We start from the raw sequence: 22,511 nt of genomic DNA, 5'->3' as shown, positions 1-22,511 counted from the left end.
GACATCATTGCCCACTGAAGTGGTTATGATGCCAGGAGTACGTTGGCCCTGTTCCTCAGTGATGGGGCAAACAATTAAAAGAATGGAATGACCACCTACTTGGGTTAATGCCAGGTTCTGAGCTCCTAGCCTCTCTGCTGATGCACCTCTGGTCACCACTCATTGGTTGAGATAGTCAGCTGACTTTCAGCCAATGAATGGCACCCTGTGCAAAACAAATGTGCACAGAATTGACATTAGCCAAGAATTCCGTGCTGGATGACGCTTCATGATGCAGCTTGAGGTGGAGTTACACCAGGCAGCAAAAGGGTTAAACTCCATATGTGCAGTATTTCAAAGGGACAAACTGCGCAGACTGCAGTCACCACGACCATTTCAAAACAATGAAGTGGTCATGGTGATTGGTATAACCGTTAAAGCTCCCAGTTTTGGGACAATAACATTTAAGACTTTTTTTGTAGGATTTTAATGTGAATTTCTAAAAAAGAGATCTTCACTACTACTGGATCCTGTTCCATTGGTGTGCAGCTGCTGTTCAGTTATACTGCTTGCAGCGCTCCTGCACCCAGCATGTAGTTGTATTACAGACCGGTTTCTGTTGACACACAATTGGAATTCAGCAGCTATGAGAAAGTGCCTATGGTGCCATTTTGTATCGTCTTCCATTTGAAGGGACACTAAGCACCAAAAGCACTGTATCTCAATGCAGTAGTTTTTGTGCAAGAACCTGGTTCCTGCATCTTGATACATTTTTGTATTTAATGACCATTTTAGATCCAATAGGTTTTACATACGAAATGCTGCATACTTGATAAATTTGCTTATAATTTTCACTATAAGAATAGAAACTTATTCAGCAACATTCTAGGCTTGGTAAACCTTCCAAGTCAGCAGACAGGAGAGGAAAGAAAAAAGTCCACATCGATCTTATAATGCAAATTATGAGTTCCGATGTCTCTCCAGCCCCAGCATTACTAAACCGTGCTAGGAGACATGTTGGAAGAGCACAAAGATTACACAAACCCCACACTGGACTCCAGGGAAAGGATCCACACAAGCTCTCCCAAAGGAAAGCTGGGTGAACTTAAACAAAAATAATAAAAACAAATAATAATTGGGAGTGTGTGTTTGAATGTTTGTCTGTCTGTATCAGTGCGTTTGTGAGTGTGAAACCAGTGAGTCTGTGTCAGTGTCCTCCGTGTAACTATGTGCGTGCGTCAGTGAACGAATGTACGTGAGTCAGTAAGTCTCTCAGTGAATGTGCGGCGGTGAGAGAGTATTTTACCGGGTACTCTAGAACGCGGATACGGAGATCACTAAAAGGCTTTGTCTGGTACACATCGTTCCTCTATGAACTAGGACCAACTAACGTGCATGCAGTAAAGACAACTATAGCACTGCTTTGACTCATTACATTGGCTATCAATAGTACAATACTTGTGCAGTGATCTCCACACACATCTGGTTTGAAGAATTTACAACTTTAAATACACTAACCTGCTAATGTTTCTAGGGAAAAGTTGTAATATGAGAACCTACTTGCCTTCAGCAGACTGCTAGCAGTTAGCTACTCAATACTTATGGCTTCTTGTATTACAACGGTTAGCGTTTACCCCTCCCCCCCCCCCCCCCCCCCCCCCCCAATAACATACAACTGCCTTAGGAGTTCCTTCACCAGTAGGGCATGAATAAACTAGTAGGCATATATATTATATTTTTTTTATATTTTATTTTTACTTTATATTTATAATATATACATTTTATAACCCCTTTTTTTATATTAAGACCACATTTTCTTTGCATTTTTAATATGTATAATCTATTTGATACACTGTTTATGTGACAACCAATTATATATTTCTTTCACCGAGATTATTACTTTGAAGATTGTCTCCTTCAACAAGAATGCATACCGGAACTATTTCGGCAGCATTTGCGTTCCACAAGTGAAACGCACAGATACCCATAACCCATGATGTTGCGTCATTTCCGGTGCGACATAAGTAAGCATTTAGGATGAGTCCGAACGAATTTACAATTGGCTCACTTCATAAAGTATATACGCATATTATAATGTATATTTTTTTTTCTCACTACTCCAATGGAACGCAACATTACTTTAGTAGTTCTGTATGCGTTCCATATTTGGAACGCAGACATAACCACGGATCCACCACGCCACGCCACTTCCTGTATGACGCATGCGGCTCACCGTTGGTTACAGGAAGTTCCAATTATACACACCAGGAAGAAATCATCATTATTAGGACTCTTATATAAACGAATGAGACCAGGACATTTTCCACACTTCTGAGGAAGCCTTTTTACAGGTGAAACGCGTCAAGTGGACTTTTATAGACTTTATACATATATTTTTAATTTTTTCATCTATTTGTGTTAATCAAAGTATAGTATAATGGATAAGGATAATTTATTTATTTTTTCCTCCTGGTTACCATCTTGTTCCTTGGTGGGGACTATACCACCTATGTCATTGAGACTAGAGCAAGTTCTGCTCTAGCAAATGTGAGTACGATATTTTATTATTTATTTATATATTTTATCAGTACATACTGCACCATCTGGATTTTCTTGTCTCTCTACATATCGTCTACCTGAGATTGTCAAGATATCTGCATATCCTTAGACGGGGATTGTTCCGTCCACGCGTGTTAACAGCTGAGCTCTAAGTTAGCTCTGGGAAATGAGAGTGTGGATTATTCTTAGTACTCATCCACCTACCCACTTTAATTGACATATTGCACTATTATCATTCTATGTTTTGTTTTTTGAGGTCAACTGTATAGAGACCATAACTACTACCTCTGTGTACGTGTGTGTGTATATATATTTACATCTTCGTATATCTAGGGTGCGGTTTCCTCCCTTCTCTTTTGTTCACACTAAGCTACTACAAGGTCGGGGTTCACCCAAGTTCATATACATTATAAAATGGGCATGTTCTCATATGCATGATTTCTTCTACTGATTGCCATATTTGTGCATGGTATTATAATCCTCCTATTAAAAAAATTATGATAATAAAAAGGAGAAAAAAAATGATAAGGGCTTTAAGAACCTTTTAATGGCTTTAGACTCTCCAACAGTCCCAATGCCATTTGAAAAACTTGTTAAATTATATTATCAGAAATATCCAGCATGTTCTTAACTTAAATTTGGATAATATGGGGGGGGAGGGAGGGGGGAGGAGGGCACTGAATCACACAGAGGGATACGCAACCATTGCAGTGAATCAGTAGCAGTTTGGGGAAAGGGTACTCCATAAAAGCCTTTATAATTCATTTTCTTCATACAACTTTGGACAGTAAATCTTTGCTAAATTAAATATTTACATAAATGCTACAATTATACACTTTATTTTATAAAAATAAAGGATCCCCTTTAAGCATCTTTGAGAGCTGCATTCTGCTACAACAAATGATTAGAACAGTCAGCTGGATACGTTCTTATATTAACAGACCCCGCCGAGCATGATTCACAAACCTAAATTAATAAACTGGAAAATAACTGAATAATCTAGAACTAATTATGTTGGGAGCTTGCAGAGGAAAAAAAACATTAGATTATGGGAAGAATGACACAACGCGTATCATCATATTGCAGCAAAACCACAAATAGCATAACCATACTGTCTCAGCAAACCAAACGGTCTCAGCAAACCAAAGAAAATAGAAGTTTAGTATATTATACACGTTTCTTTGGAAAAGTGATTTAAAAAAAAAAAAAAATACATATGTTGTGTAAATTGATCACTGTAAACATTTGGGGAGCGGGAGGGTCAGTACAATAGGTACTATATACATTTTATCAAAAAGTAAAAAAAAACTTTCTTTATTAACATTAGGAGGACTAAAACATGCACGTCTAATAAGTGACCATTTAATCATGTATACCTGTCATTAATGGAATGGTATCACGTGGCATGGATTCAACGCAATGCATGTAGACATGGTCAAGCAGTTCAGTTGCTGTCCAAACCAATCATCATCATGGGGAATGTAAATGACGGATTACAGAAGTACTGTTAGTTCCAGACCATTAAGGAAATGGTTTAGGTTCAATGACCCTGTCCCTTTTCTCTGGCAATGTAAAACATTTCAATTTCTGATAACAGCAATGATTACATCCTGCCTAAACCAGGCCCTCTAGTAGCGGTTACAATGGACAGCCACTATAAGCGCTTCTTCCCCCGCAGATCTGTGGGTTTTTGATGGTGTGTACAATCGGAATCATCAGGCAAATTATGATGATGCCTAATGTTTCCAATCGTTCACTATGAGAAGAACTGGATTGGGGGAGCGCAACGATGTACTCTGTCCACAGTTAGAAATGATGTCTTCACTGGAAGAGTTATCAGAATGCAGAGAGAAGAATGTCCTGGTGCTGCAAAGAAGGTACGTTTAATGGCTTTTATTGACACTTTTTTGTTTTGTTTAAATAAATGCAGGGGAGCCCCTTTAACCAATACTAAAAAATGAAAACCAATATAAAAAATAAATATATTTGTAACACAAGAGTGTTCCTTGGATATTCTACACCAGCAGAAGACCACATCAGTTCTACTCCTGCACACCTCCAAAGTGTCCCCATTTAAGATGGAAAGTCCTTACTGTGGGTTCAAATTCTAATGTCCCTCTTTTCTAGGAGCTCCATATTGTTAGCGTGTCCGAGTGTATAATAGAGCTCCACAGCAATAATACTTCCAAGTAATGTGTATTTAAACCGCAATAAATGTGTTTAGAAATGAGATACATTGCGCTTGTTCAAAATTACATTTTAATTGCAAAAATAGTTCCAAGTCAAATAAAACTTCTTAGAACAGCCCTGGCGACTAGCCACACCCCTAAAACTAAACGTCCCTCTTTGTCCATTTGAAATGTTGGGTGGTATGTTACGGTCAGGTTTAAATAGGAAGCTGAAGAAGCAGTGGGCACATGTACACCAGACAGGACTGTAGAAGATTGGGGAAATGTTGCCTGGTTTTATCTTTGGAAATATTACAGATGGCACATTTCCACCACCACCACCACCACCACCACTGGCAAGAGTAGAACCATCTAAGACATGATAAACAGCCAGGTCTAAAAAAAAAAAAAACAACCTATCAGCCAAATCTCTTAAACTTAATTTTTCAGAGTGTTATGCTATATGTGTTTTTATTTTTCTCTGTAATAATACAGGTTTATATGTATTCCAACGAAGTTCCCTGAAGTTTTAAAGAATCTCCATTGGGGTGGTGCCTTCCCCAGAAAATTGGCACTCTTATTATTATCCTTAGAGCCAGGAATTGAAGGCTCTAAAAAAGGCGAGCTTAAGGTTTATGCGTCTATAATACCACACATTGGTTGCTTCTCTCTTTATACCCCCTTTGGAGGAGATGCTACCGAGCAAGTGGTGTGATGCAGCGCTAAGAGCACAAAATTAATCTTACGGAGCCAATATTTTATAGGCTCCGCCACATGTGAGTGGTTTTAATCTTTTTCTATAACCGATTGTAACTTTTAGACCATCTACACTATTTTTGTGACTTTTTTCCCTTTATGCATCTTTAAGTTCTTTGACTTACCCCACAAATATAGTAATATAATATAATTATATTATTACTATATTTGTGGGGTAAATCAAAGAAACCTCTGCACAGGTTATATTCCTATAGCGCTCCACTAATATGTATATTTAATACTATATTTTGGCCATTTAGAATTTGTTGTGGGTAAAAAGGTATCCCACATTAAGTGTTGAGCTGCTTATCACTAAGGCACTTTATTGTATCAGTAGAGGTAGATTTTAGTTTAAATCTCTTAAACTTGTTTATAACTATCTATAGTAAAGTGTACTGGCCAGGGTGATATTCATCTTAAAAACACCAAAATAGATTCATCATATTAATTCTTTTTAGCATAATAAAATCCTTTATCGAAATCTTGGCTTCCAGAACGTGTACCCAGGCAATCAGCATCGAATGTCAATCAGCACAATCTTCTAATGAATTTGGCAGTTAAATTAAGCAAAAAAAAAAAAATTCTGGATAGAGTACAAAACTTAAGTCAATACTGGCACTGATCGAAGTAACAAGAACAAACGGACGCTAAAACACCTTATACCTTCTAGGCTGCGACAGCACTTACTCATTGGAACATTCAAGATTCTGGTGAGTACCTAAGGCAAACAAGAATTTAGCATTTTTAATCCTTTAATGATCATGGCATTCTTTGCCATCATCAAAATCTGGCCTCCGAAGTCCTTACTCTAGCATGAAATGTCTTGCTTATTTAGCGTCAGTTCTATGTGAGCATGACAGTGGTGATAATCCATTTTGGAAAAGGGACCATTAATTACAAAATTGCTATGATGACAAAGACCATCACAGAGTTTAAACCCTAATTACACCTGTGTCTTTGATCAAATCATCTCAAAGGAGCTTGATGGTGGACATGCATGTTCAGTAAGCTAGGGTGACTGCAGAGTTAGACTTGAAATCTAGCTTATGACTAAACATTGTCATTCTGACTAGTAAATGTGTCTGCTAAAATGTACAAGCTTTTTTTTTTTTTTGATGATGATGAATTTTGTTTAATTGAAATAAAAAGGCTGTAGGGATAAATACACATAGGAAAATTAATTTGTAACTGTTGGACTATAGAACAGGACATCGTGAGATAATATGCATAAATGATTGCCAGCTAGTCAATTAAACCATCTTACGATTAATCACTCCACTGCTTGAGTATACACGGATGCAAATGTTATTAGTGTTCACTAAACCTTGAAAGGGATATTATGGCATTGAATAAAACACTGGATATCATTTATAACCTGAGAACTATTTTTAAGCCATGCTCTATCTTCTTGTAAATGTATATTACAGATTTAGAAAACGACATCACAATTCCAATCAGTCCAGGCACAGGCAGGGCACACAATGCAAATAAGGAGGAAAAATAGAATCATTGATTCATTTTCCTCTCTGTATGATTTGTCTGTGCTAAGACAGAACTTGACTGACAGGGAGTTGGAGGTGCGAATTTCTAGATGTTATTTTACATTTTCACACTTGAGAAATAAAGGAAAAGTAAACATAATATTTGAAACCCTGAGAAGTGACAGTACCCCTTTAACCCCTTAAGGACACATGACATGTGTGACATGTCATGATTCCATTTTATTCCAGAAGTTTGGTCCTTAAGGTGTTAAGAATGCTATAGGACACAAACTTGCCAGCTCCTTACTTGTTTGCTGCAGTTTTGGATAAGATATGCGAGTAAATACATCTTTATGAATTTGGCTGGCAGTGGCTAAGTGCATATTAACAGGGTTATTCACTAAAGGGATAATGCCAAGAGAATTTTATATTTAAGGCCAAAGTAGCTGCACTGGAAGCAATACAGTTCCAGCCCACTTGAATTTTCACTTAAAGGGACACAATGGTCACCAAAAAAACTTTAGCTTAATGAAGCAGGTTTTGGGTATGGATCATGCCCCTGCAGTCTCACTGCTCAATTTAATGCCATTTAGAAGCCCTAACCACACCTGCCCTGAATGTAACTGGAAAAAAAAAAAATGTTTTCATGCAAGCTGTGTCAATCACATGTGACTTACATTAAAAAAAATCTCCTGCTCTGCAAATTGAACTTTAATTACGTACAAAAGGCTCCTGCAGGGTCTAGTATGCTATTAACAGAGCAGAAGATAATAAATTCTAAACTAAACAGAATTTGCAATAAAGAAAGTGTCAACATTAGATGACTCTTTACAGGAAGTGTTTAGGAAAGCTGTGCAAGTCACATGCAGGGAGGTGTGCCTAGGGCTGTATAAACAAAAGTGATTTGACTCTTAAATGACAGGGGATTGAGCTGTGAGACTGTAGGCATGATCTATACACCAAAGCTGCTTCATGAAGCTAAAGTTATTTTGTTGACTATAGTGTCCCTTTAACCCCTTAAGGACCAAACTTCTGGAATAAAAGGGAATCATGACATGTCACACATGGCATGTGTCCTTAAGGGGTTAAGTAAATAACCCTGTAAAAGTCTCTGTAAATCTGATGGGCTGTTTTGCAAACCTACTTGAGAAAGGAGAGATTTGAAAGGAATCTGTATGGTCATGACATCCAAGAGAGTCTGCTTCAAAGTTGTGTGAATATATATACACCTGTGCCTTTACTAAATGCATCTGTAGTTTAAAAACATGCGTTTCATATTAAAAAAAATAAAAAATTAATTGAAGTGCTCAATAGTGCGTCCGTTTTGCAGGCTTCAGTGCCGGTAAGGACAATTACTTCTTGTAAAATGTGTGAGTATCCCCCCCATTTGTGGAATCACAGAAAAGGTGTGTCAATAGTGTACACAAAAATCTGTGAGTCAGATTAAGAGTTGACTGTACATGTGTGAAATCTCACGTTACACACTTCCTGGTGCTTCCTACAGCCGTGAAATCAGATCTGCCTAAAGAGCAGTTTATTTTGCCTCCTCCAGCACTACTTTGGGCTCCCTGAAGGATCATCATCCTCTTTCGTCTGCATTTCTGTAAACCAACTCCATCCTTAGACTTGTATCAGTCTAACACACAGAGGTCAGGTGACGTAAAAACACAGAAAGGGAGTTTTAACAGGCATGCAAGAAAATAAAGTAGACTCAGTCTAGGCTTTAAATTCCAACAAGCTTCCTCCCTCCCCCCAATTAAAATAAATAAATAAAAAATGTAAAAAGCAGTAAACACTTCAAACATTGTGATGATAATTTTTGTTTCCGGTCTCTCTATATTCCAGCTGACAGTAAATGAATGCAAGGCCTGGGGGGGGAAGCATTGTATCGTGCCTTTAGAGACATGGATATAAATTGGATGTCTATTTTCTGCACCGTTAATATATATATATATTATTCTACAGCTGCGGAGATTTAACCTGCCTCGGGTCCCAGCCGGAAAGGATAAGGATATGCAAATAAGAATCCAGTGCAAGTATCACATATTGTGCTACATTCTCCCCTCTAGCTCTTTTTGGTGATAAGTGAGGGGAATGTCAGTAAATAGGTACAAATGTCAGAATAATGGCGGAAGACAAATTCAGGGATACAAGTCTCGCTTCTGGGTGTCACACTGGGAGCCCCAGTTGAACATCCAATTAAGAAATATTAATTGAGGAAGAACATTTCAATAAAACCTTTTTTGTACCTTTATTGGAATAGGGCAATTTTACCATTATTAATCCCCACATTAAACCAGAGCATTTCTCCAAGCACCATTCGATATTTTGAAGTGGTCATGGTGCAAGGAGTCTGGATTTGCTGCGTTTCACTATGACACGCTGCACGTAGTTATATATTTAATGTTGCTGCCGGAGAAGTATCACCACGTCTGGCAGCATCATTAGCCGGCCTGGAAAATGCGTTTTGAGCGGTGAGTGCTCAGCTGACAATTTCAGCCAACGAATGACCGTCAGAATCCACATCCGGCTTCTTATTAGCCAATTGCGGCCGTTTAAATTTGGATAGATTTGCCTTTGATAAATCTCTCTCTGAAAAGGCAGTGTTTACAATGAAAAATCTGCAGTGACAGGCTATAGACACCAGAACCACTACATTAAGCTGTAGTGGTTCTAGCGACTACAGTGTCACTTTTATAAAAAAAAAAAAGTTACACTACTAGAACATTTAAGTTTTACAATAGCAATATTCTTACTTTGATGATAAAAAGTATGGCTGCAAGTCGTACCTTTAGGAAGCAGAGTTTGTCTAATTATTACATCTGTCAGGAGACAAAGAGAGAGAGAGAAGACAAATGTTTATTAGTACACATCTTGAGGTCCTTAAATAAAAGACGCTAAAATAAACAAAATATGCATTCATTAGTTTTTTCTAAAAGTATTATTCCAAGTCTCTAAAACTTCGACCTCATCTGCACGTTCTGCCTCTAAGCCAATCCATCCCAGTTTTGCTCAATATAAACTGGCTTGTTTCATGCTGGGCAATGTCCAATCAAACACGCTGCTAAGATGGGCTTCAAATGAACACAAGTGTTGAGAAAGGTTGTTAGTCACAGCCAGGTGAGGCGTGACAAGGTTTCCGATATAAAGTGATTTAAAGGGACGCTATAGTCACCAGAAAAACTACAGCTTTTTGCATTTGTTCCGGTGAGTATAATTATTCCCTTCAGGCTTTTTGCTGTAAACACTGTCTTTTCAGAGAAAATGCAGTGTTTACATTACAGCCTAGTGATAACTTCACTGGCCACTCCTCAGGTGGCTACTAGAAGTGCTTACTGGGGCAGTGCTGCACAGTGCGACTTCCATTCAGTGACTCCACCCTCTGCATGGAAACCCTGAACTTTCCTTATAAAGATGCATTGATCCAATGCAGCTCTATGATGAGATGCTGATTGGCTATGGCTGTGTTTGGCTTGTGCTGGCTCTGTCCCGATCTGCCTTCTTGACTGACCATCTCAGCCAATCCACTGCTTGCTTATGTGAAAACATTGTGATTGGCTGAGATCACCACTTCTGATGTCAGCCAAACAGGCATATCAGGGGCAGAGACTGCAGGGGCATGATCTATACTATGTCAAAAGAGCACTTCAAGCACTATAACCACTGTTGTGGTTATGATTTTATTAGTGCCCTGACGCCCATCCAGAGTAAGTAATAAAGGAGATGCACATAAGGTGCCAGGGACAAAAGTAGGGGGGCAGTTATAAAACGTGTGTATGCGCACACACACACACACACACATCTCTCTCTCTCCCCCCCCCCCCCCAATGCATTGATTCAATGCAACTCTACGAGGAGGTGCTAATTGGCTAAAATTGCAATTTTGACGAGGTCACCAAGGAGGCAGAATGGGGGCAGGGTCAGCGTCGGTGGACATGCACTGTGCTGAAAATAAGGAGACTAAGGAGGAGGGGCAAGCCACCTAAATGGTGGCATAAACACTATAGGGTCAGGAATACAAGTTTGTGTGTTCCTATAGTGTTCCTTTAATATTAGCCTAAATACAAGCAATTTTTAATTTTGATAAAGAGAAAGGGAATCTGTATTTTGCAATTAAATGCATTGTAGGTGACTTTATTTATAAATAAATTTAAAAGTTTTAATATTACTAAAGCAATTTCACTTTTCCAAATGTATTTTATTGCGTGCCATGTTTTATGTTCACTAAACCACTAAGTGCATAATAAATCTATAAATGTTGACTATAAAAGGTTATTTTCAGATTAGCAGACTTGGCCAGACATGTAGTAGCACGCCTTGCGTTATACCGAAAATACACTTTCCAGGATATATATATTTTTTTTTTTTTTTTTTTTTTATAATTCTTTATTTTTGTTGTGACAGTGAGAACAACATGCTTGTAAAGCCACGACAGCTGTATCAAGCTCAATAACAACAGTAGAAAACAATATGGCATAGAGTAACAGCACAATTTTTTAAAATTATGAGTGTGAAGCAGGCTTATTATGTGTGGCTAGACTATGTTCAACATAAGTTTAATCATCTCTTAACTTGTCTGAGTCACAAAGGCTATGAACTTTAGAACACCCCAATGGCCCCCCGAGCGAGTGAGCAGGAGTTTGGAGTCCCTGGTGTACTGACTTAAAGTTGTATGCAGCAATGCGAGCACAGTGAGAGGTAAATCATAGAGGGTGATGCAGGGGAACCGTGTCTCACTACTATGATGAGTGTTACCTTGTGATAGTTGGTAAGTAGATTAAAGTGTGAGAATAAAAGGCAAACTATTGATTGGGTGTGAGAGGTTCAGGTAGGATAGGATGAGTGTTACAGCTCCAAGCTATATATGTGGGTCAAAGCCCGGGTGGTGTAGGGAGCTGGGTTGCTTATATGGCCCTTGAGAGTGAGATCCCCCCAGAGACCCCCACAGCATGAAAGGAGTCAGCAATACTTTAGGCATTGTTAAGATACTGAGTGGTACATTTAAATGAATTTGGTCTCGATTAGAGATGGCAAGCATTGTTAGGCAATAAACACGTTGTGGCAAATTAGACATGTATATAGTTATCAGAGCGTTCGAGTGAGCATCTGCTCTGCTGATTACGGGCAGTGGTTTAGTGTGGGTCCGCTGTGGTTGTGCTCTCTCCAGGCGTTGCAGCCCCTGCACGGCAATCTGGGAGGTGCTGCGGGTCCGGCTGCTAAGCTGGAGCGGTGCTTCATGTCGGGACCCGTCTTCTCGGGTAGGTGCAAGGGTAAGTGTGAGAGGGCAGTCCACCTTTGCTTGTTTTCGTGTTGCGTCTGCCGGTTTGTTGTTTCTCCGGCTCCCCCGCTCAACCAGGACCGGTGCCTTTGCTCCCTGTTGGTCCAAGCGTGGCAAGTGCAATGCTGGGGATTTATGTCTGTTACAGCTTTCGCCCGGTGTCGAGACTGCACATGCCAGATATCTTCTTGTGGTGTGGTGAGTGAGGAGGGAGCGTTGGTCTTCCCCCTCGGCATAGGTACCACAACACGCGGTCTCCGCCATTTCAGATGCGGCTCCTGTGCTTTGTGTTGTCCTGGCGGCAGTAGGGGCCCTGGGGTGTGGACCGGGATCACCCCCGCCGGTCCGGGGGGGGGGGGGGAATGGGGCCAGGACCACCCAGCCTCATGCTTCTGGTATGGCCCTATTTGGCAGGACAGTAGGGTGGCGGCCGTCCACCCCATTCACCGCCCGAGTAGGCCTCATCTTGGCGATGAGGATCACCTCACCAAGGGACTAAAACATACTCTGCAAGCCTCGCCTTGGTACGGGTGTGCCTCCCTGCAATGTGCTGCAGCTGTCAGTCGTCAGGTTGGTACAAATTTCGTGTTTATATGCTTCAATTGTGGACAGGTTGCAGGAGCTACTCTCTTGTGCGACTGTTCAGCATGGCGGTCCAGCCCCGCCCCCCTCCAGGATATATTAATACCAGACACCAAACCGATAAACGCGTAGAATACAATCTGGCGTTAATCATGGAACATCAGATTAAAAATACAGAACTAAAGAACGTGCAGAGAGAGACCCCAGCCAATCTCCATTTAAAAAGACCACTCCATGCACCATAGCCACTACAGCACTCTGTAGTGCTTATGGTGTCAGAAGTACCCTGGCATTCTTACTCTAAGCAGTTTTAGAACAGTATGACTGCTTACGCTGGGTCCACCAGGCGTCACTTTCCACCTCCTTTCATCAACCAGGAGAGTTAGTCTTAGTTGAGGATGAGAGTTCCACCTCTCACCGAGGCTATAGTGGAGGCAAAGATTGGTGCCCGAGCAGACGCAAGTAAGAAGCAAAACCAATCTAACACAGTTTGACTATTACAGAGGATAAAGTGATTAAAGTGTTCCTTAAAATGTAGTCTAATTGCCGTCTGAGTGAATTTCACTACAGGTGTTCAAGGCAGCAATGTAAACATTGCCTTTTCTCGAAAAGGCGGTGTTTACATTGAAATGCCTGCAGGGACTGACTATACTCACCAAGATAACTACATTAAGCTGTAGTTGTTCTGGTGACTAAAGAGTGCCTTTAAGAATTTTATTTTTGACGTTGAAAAACCTGGCTCCTAACTTTTTTAGCTGGCTCTTAGATTCCAAGCAAATTTGTCAAGCCCTGAGTTAGTGTCCTTTTAATTCAGTGGAAATGGTAAAGAATTGTACATTGCTGGGATTGGATCGGGACAAGTATTCCGCTCACAGCTACTTGCTTCCACCAAAGTAATACCATAATGCTCTGCCTGCTGGTTAACTGTTGTAGCTAGTTTAAAATGCACAGGGGGGAATCTTTTGTGAAAGGTACTAAAACAAGTTAAAAATATTAAATTAAAATAAATTTTTAAAAAAATAGAGGAACTGCAAAAAGCTATCAGATTTGTGCAGCCACCAAGAAAGTGCCTGGATCCTTCCCAAGAATGATATATACAATGACTTAATATCCTTAATCCAGCACTGCATTAAAAGTTTTGCAAAAACAGCAATTTACCTGGTGTCCAAATACATTAAACGAACAGAGCAACTGTGCAATATATCAGATGTCTCAGCTTTCTCAAGCCCTGGACTAAAAGCACCACCACGAGTACTAACCCGAGTCCTGCTAGATACCACTCCACACCTACTCTCTGTTTAACCCCTTAAAGACCAAACTTCTGAAATAAAAGGGAATCATGACATGTCACAAATGTCATGTGTCCTTAAGGGGTTAAAGCTGGTTTTACTCAGCACATGCAGAGGGTGTATGGGGTCCCAGGACATTTCCGGAACGATAACCACTATAGGGTGCTTTAGTGGTTATGGTGCTTGCCGTGTTACTTTAACGTGCAGTGTGGCACCAAATGCATTACAATTCTCCAGATGGCCATTGACCTGTCCACTGGATCATATCTTATATCCCTAGTAAACACAGCTGTGCAGCGTCAGGCCATTATCTACGTACTTGCAATTTGTGTAGAGGGAAAAAAAAAACGGGAAAAAAAATAGATGACATTTTTCATATAGATTTTTTTTTGTCGACCTGACGGCTTTGCTCACACAAGATGCATGCAGAGGTGATTAATAGAATGCCAAAAAATTATGTATATTATTAGGAAAGAAGGGAAGGTTAGTTAGGTCACTACAACCTAATTTATCATCATATTCTACATTGTTAACATTGACAGCATACTCTGACAACTTCAAAACACACAAGCATTAGTCGATTGTTTATACACTGCACCAACAATTAGCTTGCAAGACATTTAAAATACAGACTAATATCTTAAATACAGCGAGATAGAAGAGATAGAGGATGCTATAAAAAATTAAAATACAGCCAAAAATTTAGACACCCGAGGGGAAATGGATTTATTTTAATTTACAGTTTATGCAGGATGATAAACGTAATTAATCATACCGTAAGTCAGAGTGTACAGAAAATATTAATCAGGATTAAAGTTGTGTTCTAGAGTTATACCCAAAATATTACAATATTAATGCTACAAGAGTCTACAGTCTAACGTAATCATGACTTTTAGATACATTAGGAATAATATATAGAACATTAGTGTAACGGCACCCCGGGCATAAAGGTGTTAACAGCCGTTTAGTCAATCTTCCCCTTCCAGAGATACAGGCACAGCTACTGCAGAACACCAAACTCCCGAACTGGATACAAGGGAATGCTCCAAACTCCCGAACTGCATATAAAATAGCACTCCAAAGTCCCGAACCGGAACCTCACGAATAGCTGCTAGCAGACGAACAGGGAAAGCACCCAAGCGGCTTACACTCCTGGCAATCAGTCTCTAACAGCATACAGTAAATCCCCCCCCAAGACGAGACATAGCTCCGTGTTTAGGGTCAAGCAGTGATCTGGTTTATTCAAGGCTACCTGCCCAGTATTTATGCAGGTCTCCCACCTGGTGGACACTCCCCTAGGGGACCAGATGGAAGACTGTAACACAGACAGACATGTATCACATTCAGACACACAGAAGTAAAACATCCCCACAATGCATCCCAATTTCCCTCCCTCTATCCTGGAGATAATTGGAAAGTAATCCAATTATCTCCCAGGACAGAGGCAAAACTCCATTACACACGTGGGGAGACAAAGACAGCAAAACACTTTGACCCCTTAAAGACCAAACTTCTGGAATAAAAGGGAATCATGACATGTCACACATGTCATGGGTCCTTAAGGGGTTAAAATATGCAAAGTTACATTTTATACATAAAATACAGACATGTCACATATCCCCAGATAGCTGGGATCTGAGCGCACATAACTACCGAATAGCGCTCAGATCCTATACATACAGTTCAATTGCCATGGAGCCAAAGTCTGTAATTACACGAATAGGCTCCATGGCATAGCTATCTGGGTTAAAACAGTCGCATAGAATAAGTCCCGATTAATCCAACGTTCAACTAAACCACCACGAATAGAAGCAAGGAGGCTGACGGCTGAGCGGTGTTCGCGCAAATAAGTGTCCGCTTCCAGTTCCATAGTTTGTGCGCTGAACACCGCTGGCCGTTCGGGACTTTAAAATGGCCGCCGCCACGTGTTCGGCAAACGAACAAAGGCCACCCAGTATTCGTCAATAAAGCTGCGGTTAACCGCAGCTTCTGGGAGGTAAATTGCCGACACACTCCAGCTCCAAGGTGGTCCAGTCATTCGTGCGTTAGGTCGGTAGATTGAATCTACCGACCGCCGGGCAGAAAGGCACGAACAAGCCTTTTAAACGTGGGGCAATAGTCCAGAGGCAACAGACGGGCAACCAGGCTCCTCCAATGCAATGTGGCGAGATTGGTCTCGTCACAATTAGGTATATTTGAATCATATTGTAAATATTGTATATGACGGCCCAGGCTTAACGAGAATTACACCGTCAAGGCTAAAGGGTTAACTTGTTGTATATGATAAAAGATAATTAAGAAAGAAAACATAAGCCAAAACAGTAAACAGTGAAAATATAACTATTCTTCTTGGGAGTCTACAGTCTTCCTTTTGATCTCTGAGCAAGTCCCTGTGTGTGAGTCTCCTCCTCCTCTGGGTAGAAAAGGGACTAGTCGGGCTGGGTCCCAAAAGTGTTTAGATTTATGGCTATTAGCGGTCAGTGTTGGCGCTGGGAGTCCCAATGATGTAAACAAGGCAAGAGCTTCTTTTATGGAATCGATCTTGAAAACCATTCCATTATGGGTGACTTAGAGGGAACTGACCATCTGTATTCCATGTTAGCTTCTCGTAGCCATTGAGTCACTGGGTGTAGTGATCTATTCCACTGAAGTGTGGACCTAGAAAAATTGTTGTATATAGTAAGATTGGATCATTCAAACAAGTAAGGTGTTTTGCCTTGAAATGCTGCCATGATTTGACGTTTCTCCATCTTGCAATTACGTCACATGTGGTTGATGATGGTGCCAAATGAGTATTGTTTATGCAGTAGGCCCCATTAAAAATGATCTTCTTGGCTTCGCTCGAAATAGAGATTAACACCATTAGGTGACGTAAGTAATGAGGAAGGTCTTCCATGGCAATGGTATCCGGAATTTCTCAGATTTTGAGATTGTTGCTCCTACTGCAGTCATCTAACAGGGTTACTTGCATTGTGATGGTATGTTTTATGTTGGCCAGATTGTAGCTGTTGCATATTTACTGTTCGTGAGGACATACTTTGGCAAATGTCCAAGACCTCCACGGACCATCCTCCACAGTGACATTTACTCTGTCAGTAAGGGTTGGTGAACATCAGCTTTCACCACCGCAATATCAGCCGCCGATAGAAAATTTCCTGCAGGATATACAAAAGCTATGTCCTGTTTAGCAGGAGCTGTTCCTTCAGGGGCCCCATGGTGTGCTGACAGGGTTGCTGGAGAACTTTTCGCATCACTGTGAATGTAGTGGTCTTCTGAAATCAAAATTTCTTGGAAATACGGTTTTATTTATTGTAAATACTGCCAGTTATTTTAGACTACTTTAATAAACACAATCAAATAATTACAAAATGTAACAGTCACTTTTCAGATCACTTTGATAAATATTCCCCTACAAACCAGAGATGGTTTAGACCAGGAGTAGGCAACCTTTGGCACTCCAGATGTGGACATCATCTCTCTCCTAAAGCTTAGCTAGCATTATAACTTCTAAGAGATGTAGGCCATAACATCAGGAGTGCCGAAGGTTGCGTACTCCTGGTTTAGACCAACAAAAGATTTGTATTTTTACCTACACTGTCCTAAATCATTGATCAGTCAGGGTCACCCTGCCATCTTTGAGATTGCAATTTGAGATCTGTAGTTGATCCAATACAGAGTTTAGTACATATTTGATTTGTAAGTGGCTCAAAAAGTACCGCATTCTTGATCAATTACTAGCTCGGGTCATTAGAAGCACAGCAATAGTATCATCCATAGGAAGAATTTAAACAGCTGGGGTACGAATAAGCTGGCCGAACCACAATTTAAACTGTGACAAATTTTAAAATGAACCAAGTTGATGTTGGAAGCACGGAAACTGAAAGTTTTGTCTGAGCACAAAAAAATTCTTGATGCAGCCACACCCCCCCTCCGCTCCCCCCCCCCCCCCCCCCCCCCCCCCCCGCTCCAACCAATCTCGAGAATGAGCAGTTCTTTTTATATAAAAGGATAATACAGGTGTGTTACAGGTGTGTATCATTATCAGTGGTAGTTTCAAAGACGAAAGGAGAAAAATTATTATTTGTGATATGAAAGTACAGTTAGAGAAAGGCAGAGTCTGACTGCTACATCAAAACGTCTAAGGTTTCATTCATCAAAACGAGCGCAGGTGATCTATTTTGAGTTAACATACTAGAGGAGCTGTGTATGTTTTCTAATTTTAGATGCAAGGACATCGAACATTGTATGTTGTCCCAAGAATGGCCAATACATAAAAATACAAACTGTAGAGATACCCATTCAATACCGTGAGTTGCATAATGTGATATCGTACTACTAGAATCAGGTTAATATGATAGATTTAATAAGAGGAGCAAAAATTAATTAAAAGATTCTGAGAGAGATTCACAGAGTTCTTTTTGAAACTTTATAGCCAGTGTTTCAGAACACTGAGGAGCAGCAGCCAGGAGATTGAACGATGCCAAGCTCAATAGCCAAGATTGATATGAAACGTCAGACTGAGGAGATATTTAGCACAAAGCCAAGAACGATTTGAAAACAGAGAATCCTGGTACTGTAGAGATCGGTAATCAAACGGCACTCTGCTCTACTCAAACTGGATATTTCAAATACAGAAAAACCATCCCACTCAGTCTCACCACAATGTGAGTGTAATAACGTTATACTTTATTTTCAGAGATAAGGGTCGTTCACTCGATCAAAGTTAAAGAGATTCTCCAGACCCCTGAAGCACTTTAATTTGCCGGAGTGCTTTATGTGTGAAGAGCGTGTACTCTTTATTTCATTTTGTAAAAAATGGCAGATTGCAATAGAAACTTTTTGTGTGTGTTAAATTGAAGATTGTAAATCAAGTGACTGATAGTAATCAAAAATGACATTGTACCCTTCTCAGCTTTTCTTCTCCTAGTGTACAGAATGTAACATTTTCATTCCTCTTTATGGCAAATTTGTGGGAGACGGGTTGATGTACTACTTTGCAAGATTGCACAAGTTCACACAGACACAAAGTGAATGGGAAAAAAATAGTACAGTACCATCTTACGTCTGTGGGCAAATTACAAAAAATCAACTTAATACACAAATATTTCCACAGCTTATCAGAAACCGCAATTTTATTCAAATCTGCAATCCGTGGTCCATCAGATTGTATTTTAAACACATTCAGCCCTTTGGGGCAGTTTTCCTTTAAGAAAATGACCTCTTGTGTTGAAAGCTCACTTTAAATTCTGCACGCCTGTCCCTAGCCCTTTGCCGAAACAATTTCATGAGTTCCCTGGCAATAGGACAGAAAGCTACTCCGGATAATTGAGGCATTATTGGAGCCAAAAAAAAAAAAAGGAGGCAAGTCACTTCCAGCGATAGGGAAATCCCAGCTGCTCGTGGCTGCCTCATTCTATGCACTTCTTATTCGATCGCTGGACAAGCCAACCGACAGAATTGTAAATCACTAGTAGATCGTGCAGGCACTCAGGGAAAACTGTGGAGTTCTAAAACAGCTACAGGCCTGTATGCTAATCTTGCTCTCTCTCTCTCTCTGTGCCCATACACAATCACAAGCATGACATAGCTGACATTTATATTGCCAGAGGCTGAAGAAAAAAAAATTGGCTGAGCTCTGCCACTAGGGACATGTATGGATTCAGTAACGCAGCGCACAGAAATACAGGCTAGGTTTGATAAAGCAGGCTTGAGCAAACCTGACGCCTCACACTAGTCTCACACCGCATCTGGCTGGCTGAGGGTAATTGGCACTGTTCTCCAAAGACAGGTTAATTACCCCAGCCTCCTGCACTGAAGCAACGGTTAGAAGTCAGGTCATAGATTTACTAGATGTGTGGGGTGGCCAATTGGTTGAGTCCCAGCTCCAATAGAACTACAAGTCCCATGATGAGCAGCCAGCGTTTAGTACACACCAGCTCTGTTATTAGCAGATTATTATTATTTATATTGCGCTAACAAATTCCGTAGCACTGTACAATGAGTGGACTAACAGACACGTAATTGTAACCAGACAAATGGATGCACATGGTTGAGGGCCCTGCTCAATGAGCTTACATGCTAGAGGGAGTGGGCTATAGTGACACAAAAGGTATAAGTAGGGGTAATGAAACAGGTTGCTAGAAAAATAATCACTGAGAACTTATTATGGTTATTTTTGACAGTTGCAGGAGTGGAGCCATGAGGGTGGGGGGGATGAAAACCTGCTAACAGTTTAAATGATATGCTTTCCTGAAGAAGTGTGTTTTTAAAGATTTTTTTGAAGAAGTGGAGACTGGGTGAAAGTCTAACGGAGAAAGGAAGGGAGTTCCATAGAAAAGGTGCAGCCCTGGAGAAGTCTTGGAGGCGAGCATCAGATGTGGGAGTACGGAAAGAGGATAGACGTAGGTCTTCGGCAGAGCGTAGGGGCCTGCTATGTTTACATTTGGGGTTAAGCCAGCCTCTAGTGGCTGTCTTCCGGACAGCCACTAGAGGCGCATCACGCAGAGCGTCCATAGGAAAGCATTAAGAAATGCTTTCCTATGGACACTTTGAATGCGCGTGCGGCACTGCTGACATCAGACGGGGGAGCCGACGTCTGCAGGGGGAGGAGAGGTAAGGGAGCCCGGCGGTGGAATAAGGTGAGTAACTGAAGGGGCTTGAACCCCTTCAGCACCACAGGAGGGGGACCCTGAGGTTGGGAGCACCCAACCGATTTGTTTTCCTGACACGATAGTGATCCTTTAAATAACCGTGGATTGCATTGAATTTAGCATGCGGTTTGTTAGATCACATACATATGGCAATCTTTCGATCATGAAATATCCATTTCATGTGCCAAAAACTAAAAAATGCTTTCACTTGCAAAGTAATATTCCGATAAAACTGCCACAGTTCCATCTGACTCTAGAGCATGGGTCGTCAACCTGGTCCCTACTGCCCACTAGTGGGCGTTTTAGGATTCCAGGTGGGCGGTAGGGATTTCCAGGTTTTGACGACCGGGCGGGCGGGTGACCATTTGCGGCAAACCGCCGGGGCCGCATATGGAGGGGTCCATCGGGTGGCCCATGCTGTCAGGGCCACCCGATGGATGTGGATTGTGAGGGGGCCCGGTCAGCGCTGATCACTTTAACAGCGCAACCGGGCCGGCTGTGATGACATCACAGAGCTGGGAGGAAGTGACTGCACATCACTCCTCCCAGCTAACACTGAGAGCCGCGCGGGAGGAAGACCAGGGAGTCAGAGTGGGAACTCTGACTCCCATCCACCTGAGCCACCACTGGACCCCAGGGAAAGTCACCCTCCTGCATCTAAAAGGTAGGAAACAGGAGGGTGACTTAAATATAATGTGTGTGTGTCTTTGTGTGTGTGTGTGTGTGTGTCTTTGTGTGTGTGTGTGTGTGTCTTTGTGTGTGTGTGTGTGTGTCTTTGTGTGTGTGTGTGTGTGTGTGTCTTTGTGTGTGTGTGTGTGTGTCTTTGTGTGTGTGTGTGTGTGTCTTTGTGTGTGTGTGTGTGTGTCTTTGTGTGTGTGTGTGTGTGTCTTTGTGTGTGTGTGTGTGTCTTTGTGTGTGTGTGTGTGTGTCTTTGTGTGTGCGTCTGCGCGCCTGCGCGCCTGGCGCGCCTGCGCGTCTGCGCGCCTGCGCGTCTGCGCGCCTGGTGCGTCTGCGCGCCTGGTGCGTCTGCGCGCCTGGTGCGTCTGCGCGCCTGGTGCGTCTGCGCGCCTGGTGCGTCTGCGCGCCTGGTGCGTCTGCGCGCCTGGTGCGTCTGCGCGCCTGGTGCGTCTGCGCGCCTGGTGCGTCTGCGCGCCTGGTGCGTCTGCGCGCCTGGTGCGTCTGCGCGCCTGGTGCGTCTGCGCGCCTGGTGTGTCTGCGCGCCTGGTGTGTCTGCGCGCCTGGTGTGTCTGCGCGCCTGGTGTGTCTGACTCCCATCCACCTGAGCCACCACTGGACCCCAGGGAAAGTCACCCTCCTGCATCTAAAAGGTAGGAAACAGGAGGGTGACTTAAATATAATGTGTGTGTGTGTGTGTGTGTCTTTGTGTGTGTGTGTGTGTGTGTCTTTGTGTGTGTGTGTGTGTGTGTGTGTGTCTTTGTGTGTGTGTGTGTGTGTGTGTGTGTGTGTGTGTGTGTGTCTTTGTGTGTGTGTGTGTGTGTGTGTGTGTGTGTGTCTTTGTGTGTGTGTGTGTGTCTTTGTGTGTGTGTGTGTGTGTGTCTTTGTGTGTGTGTGTGTGTGTGTGTGTGTCTTTGTGTGTGTGTGTGTGTCTTTGTGTGTGTGTGTGTGTGTGTCTTTGTGTGTGTGTGTGTGTGTGTGTGTGTCTTTGTGTGTGTGTGTGTGTGTGTGTGTGTCTTTGTGTGTGTGTGTGTGTGTGTGTGTGTCTTTGTGTGTGTGTGTGTGTCTTTGTGTGTGTGTGTGTGTGTGTGTGT

The 22,511-nt window shown here is 41.7% G+C and overlaps 1 protein-coding gene across 4 annotated transcripts in view; it reads right to left on the bottom strand.

The window, feature by feature from the left end:
- Nucleotides 1–22,511, bottom strand: part of TLN2 (talin 2) — a 181,141-nt gene that overhangs the window by 98,307 nt on the left and 60,323 nt on the right. For 2 of the 4 annotated variants that reach the window (XM_063449394.1, XM_063449398.1), the window contains exon 2: nt 9,733–9,765. The exons of 1 other annotated variant lie outside the window; for it this stretch is intronic. The gene's annotated coding sequence lies outside the window, so the exon portion shown is untranslated. Of the gene's footprint in view, nt 1–9,699; nt 9,766–22,511 lie in introns of all 4 variants that reach the window. One more of the 4 variants, XM_063449395.1, reaches the window with a different exon arrangement.

Source organism: Pelobates fuscus, chromosome 3 (assembly GCF_036172605.1).
Source record: "Pelobates fuscus isolate aPelFus1 chromosome 3, aPelFus1.pri, whole genome shotgun sequence".
NCBI classification, from domain to species: domain Eukaryota; kingdom Metazoa; phylum Chordata; class Amphibia; order Anura; family Pelobatidae; genus Pelobates; species Pelobates fuscus.
The sequence above is the reverse complement of the archived record's forward strand: the minus strand, read 5'-3'. Positions and strand labels throughout refer to the sequence as shown.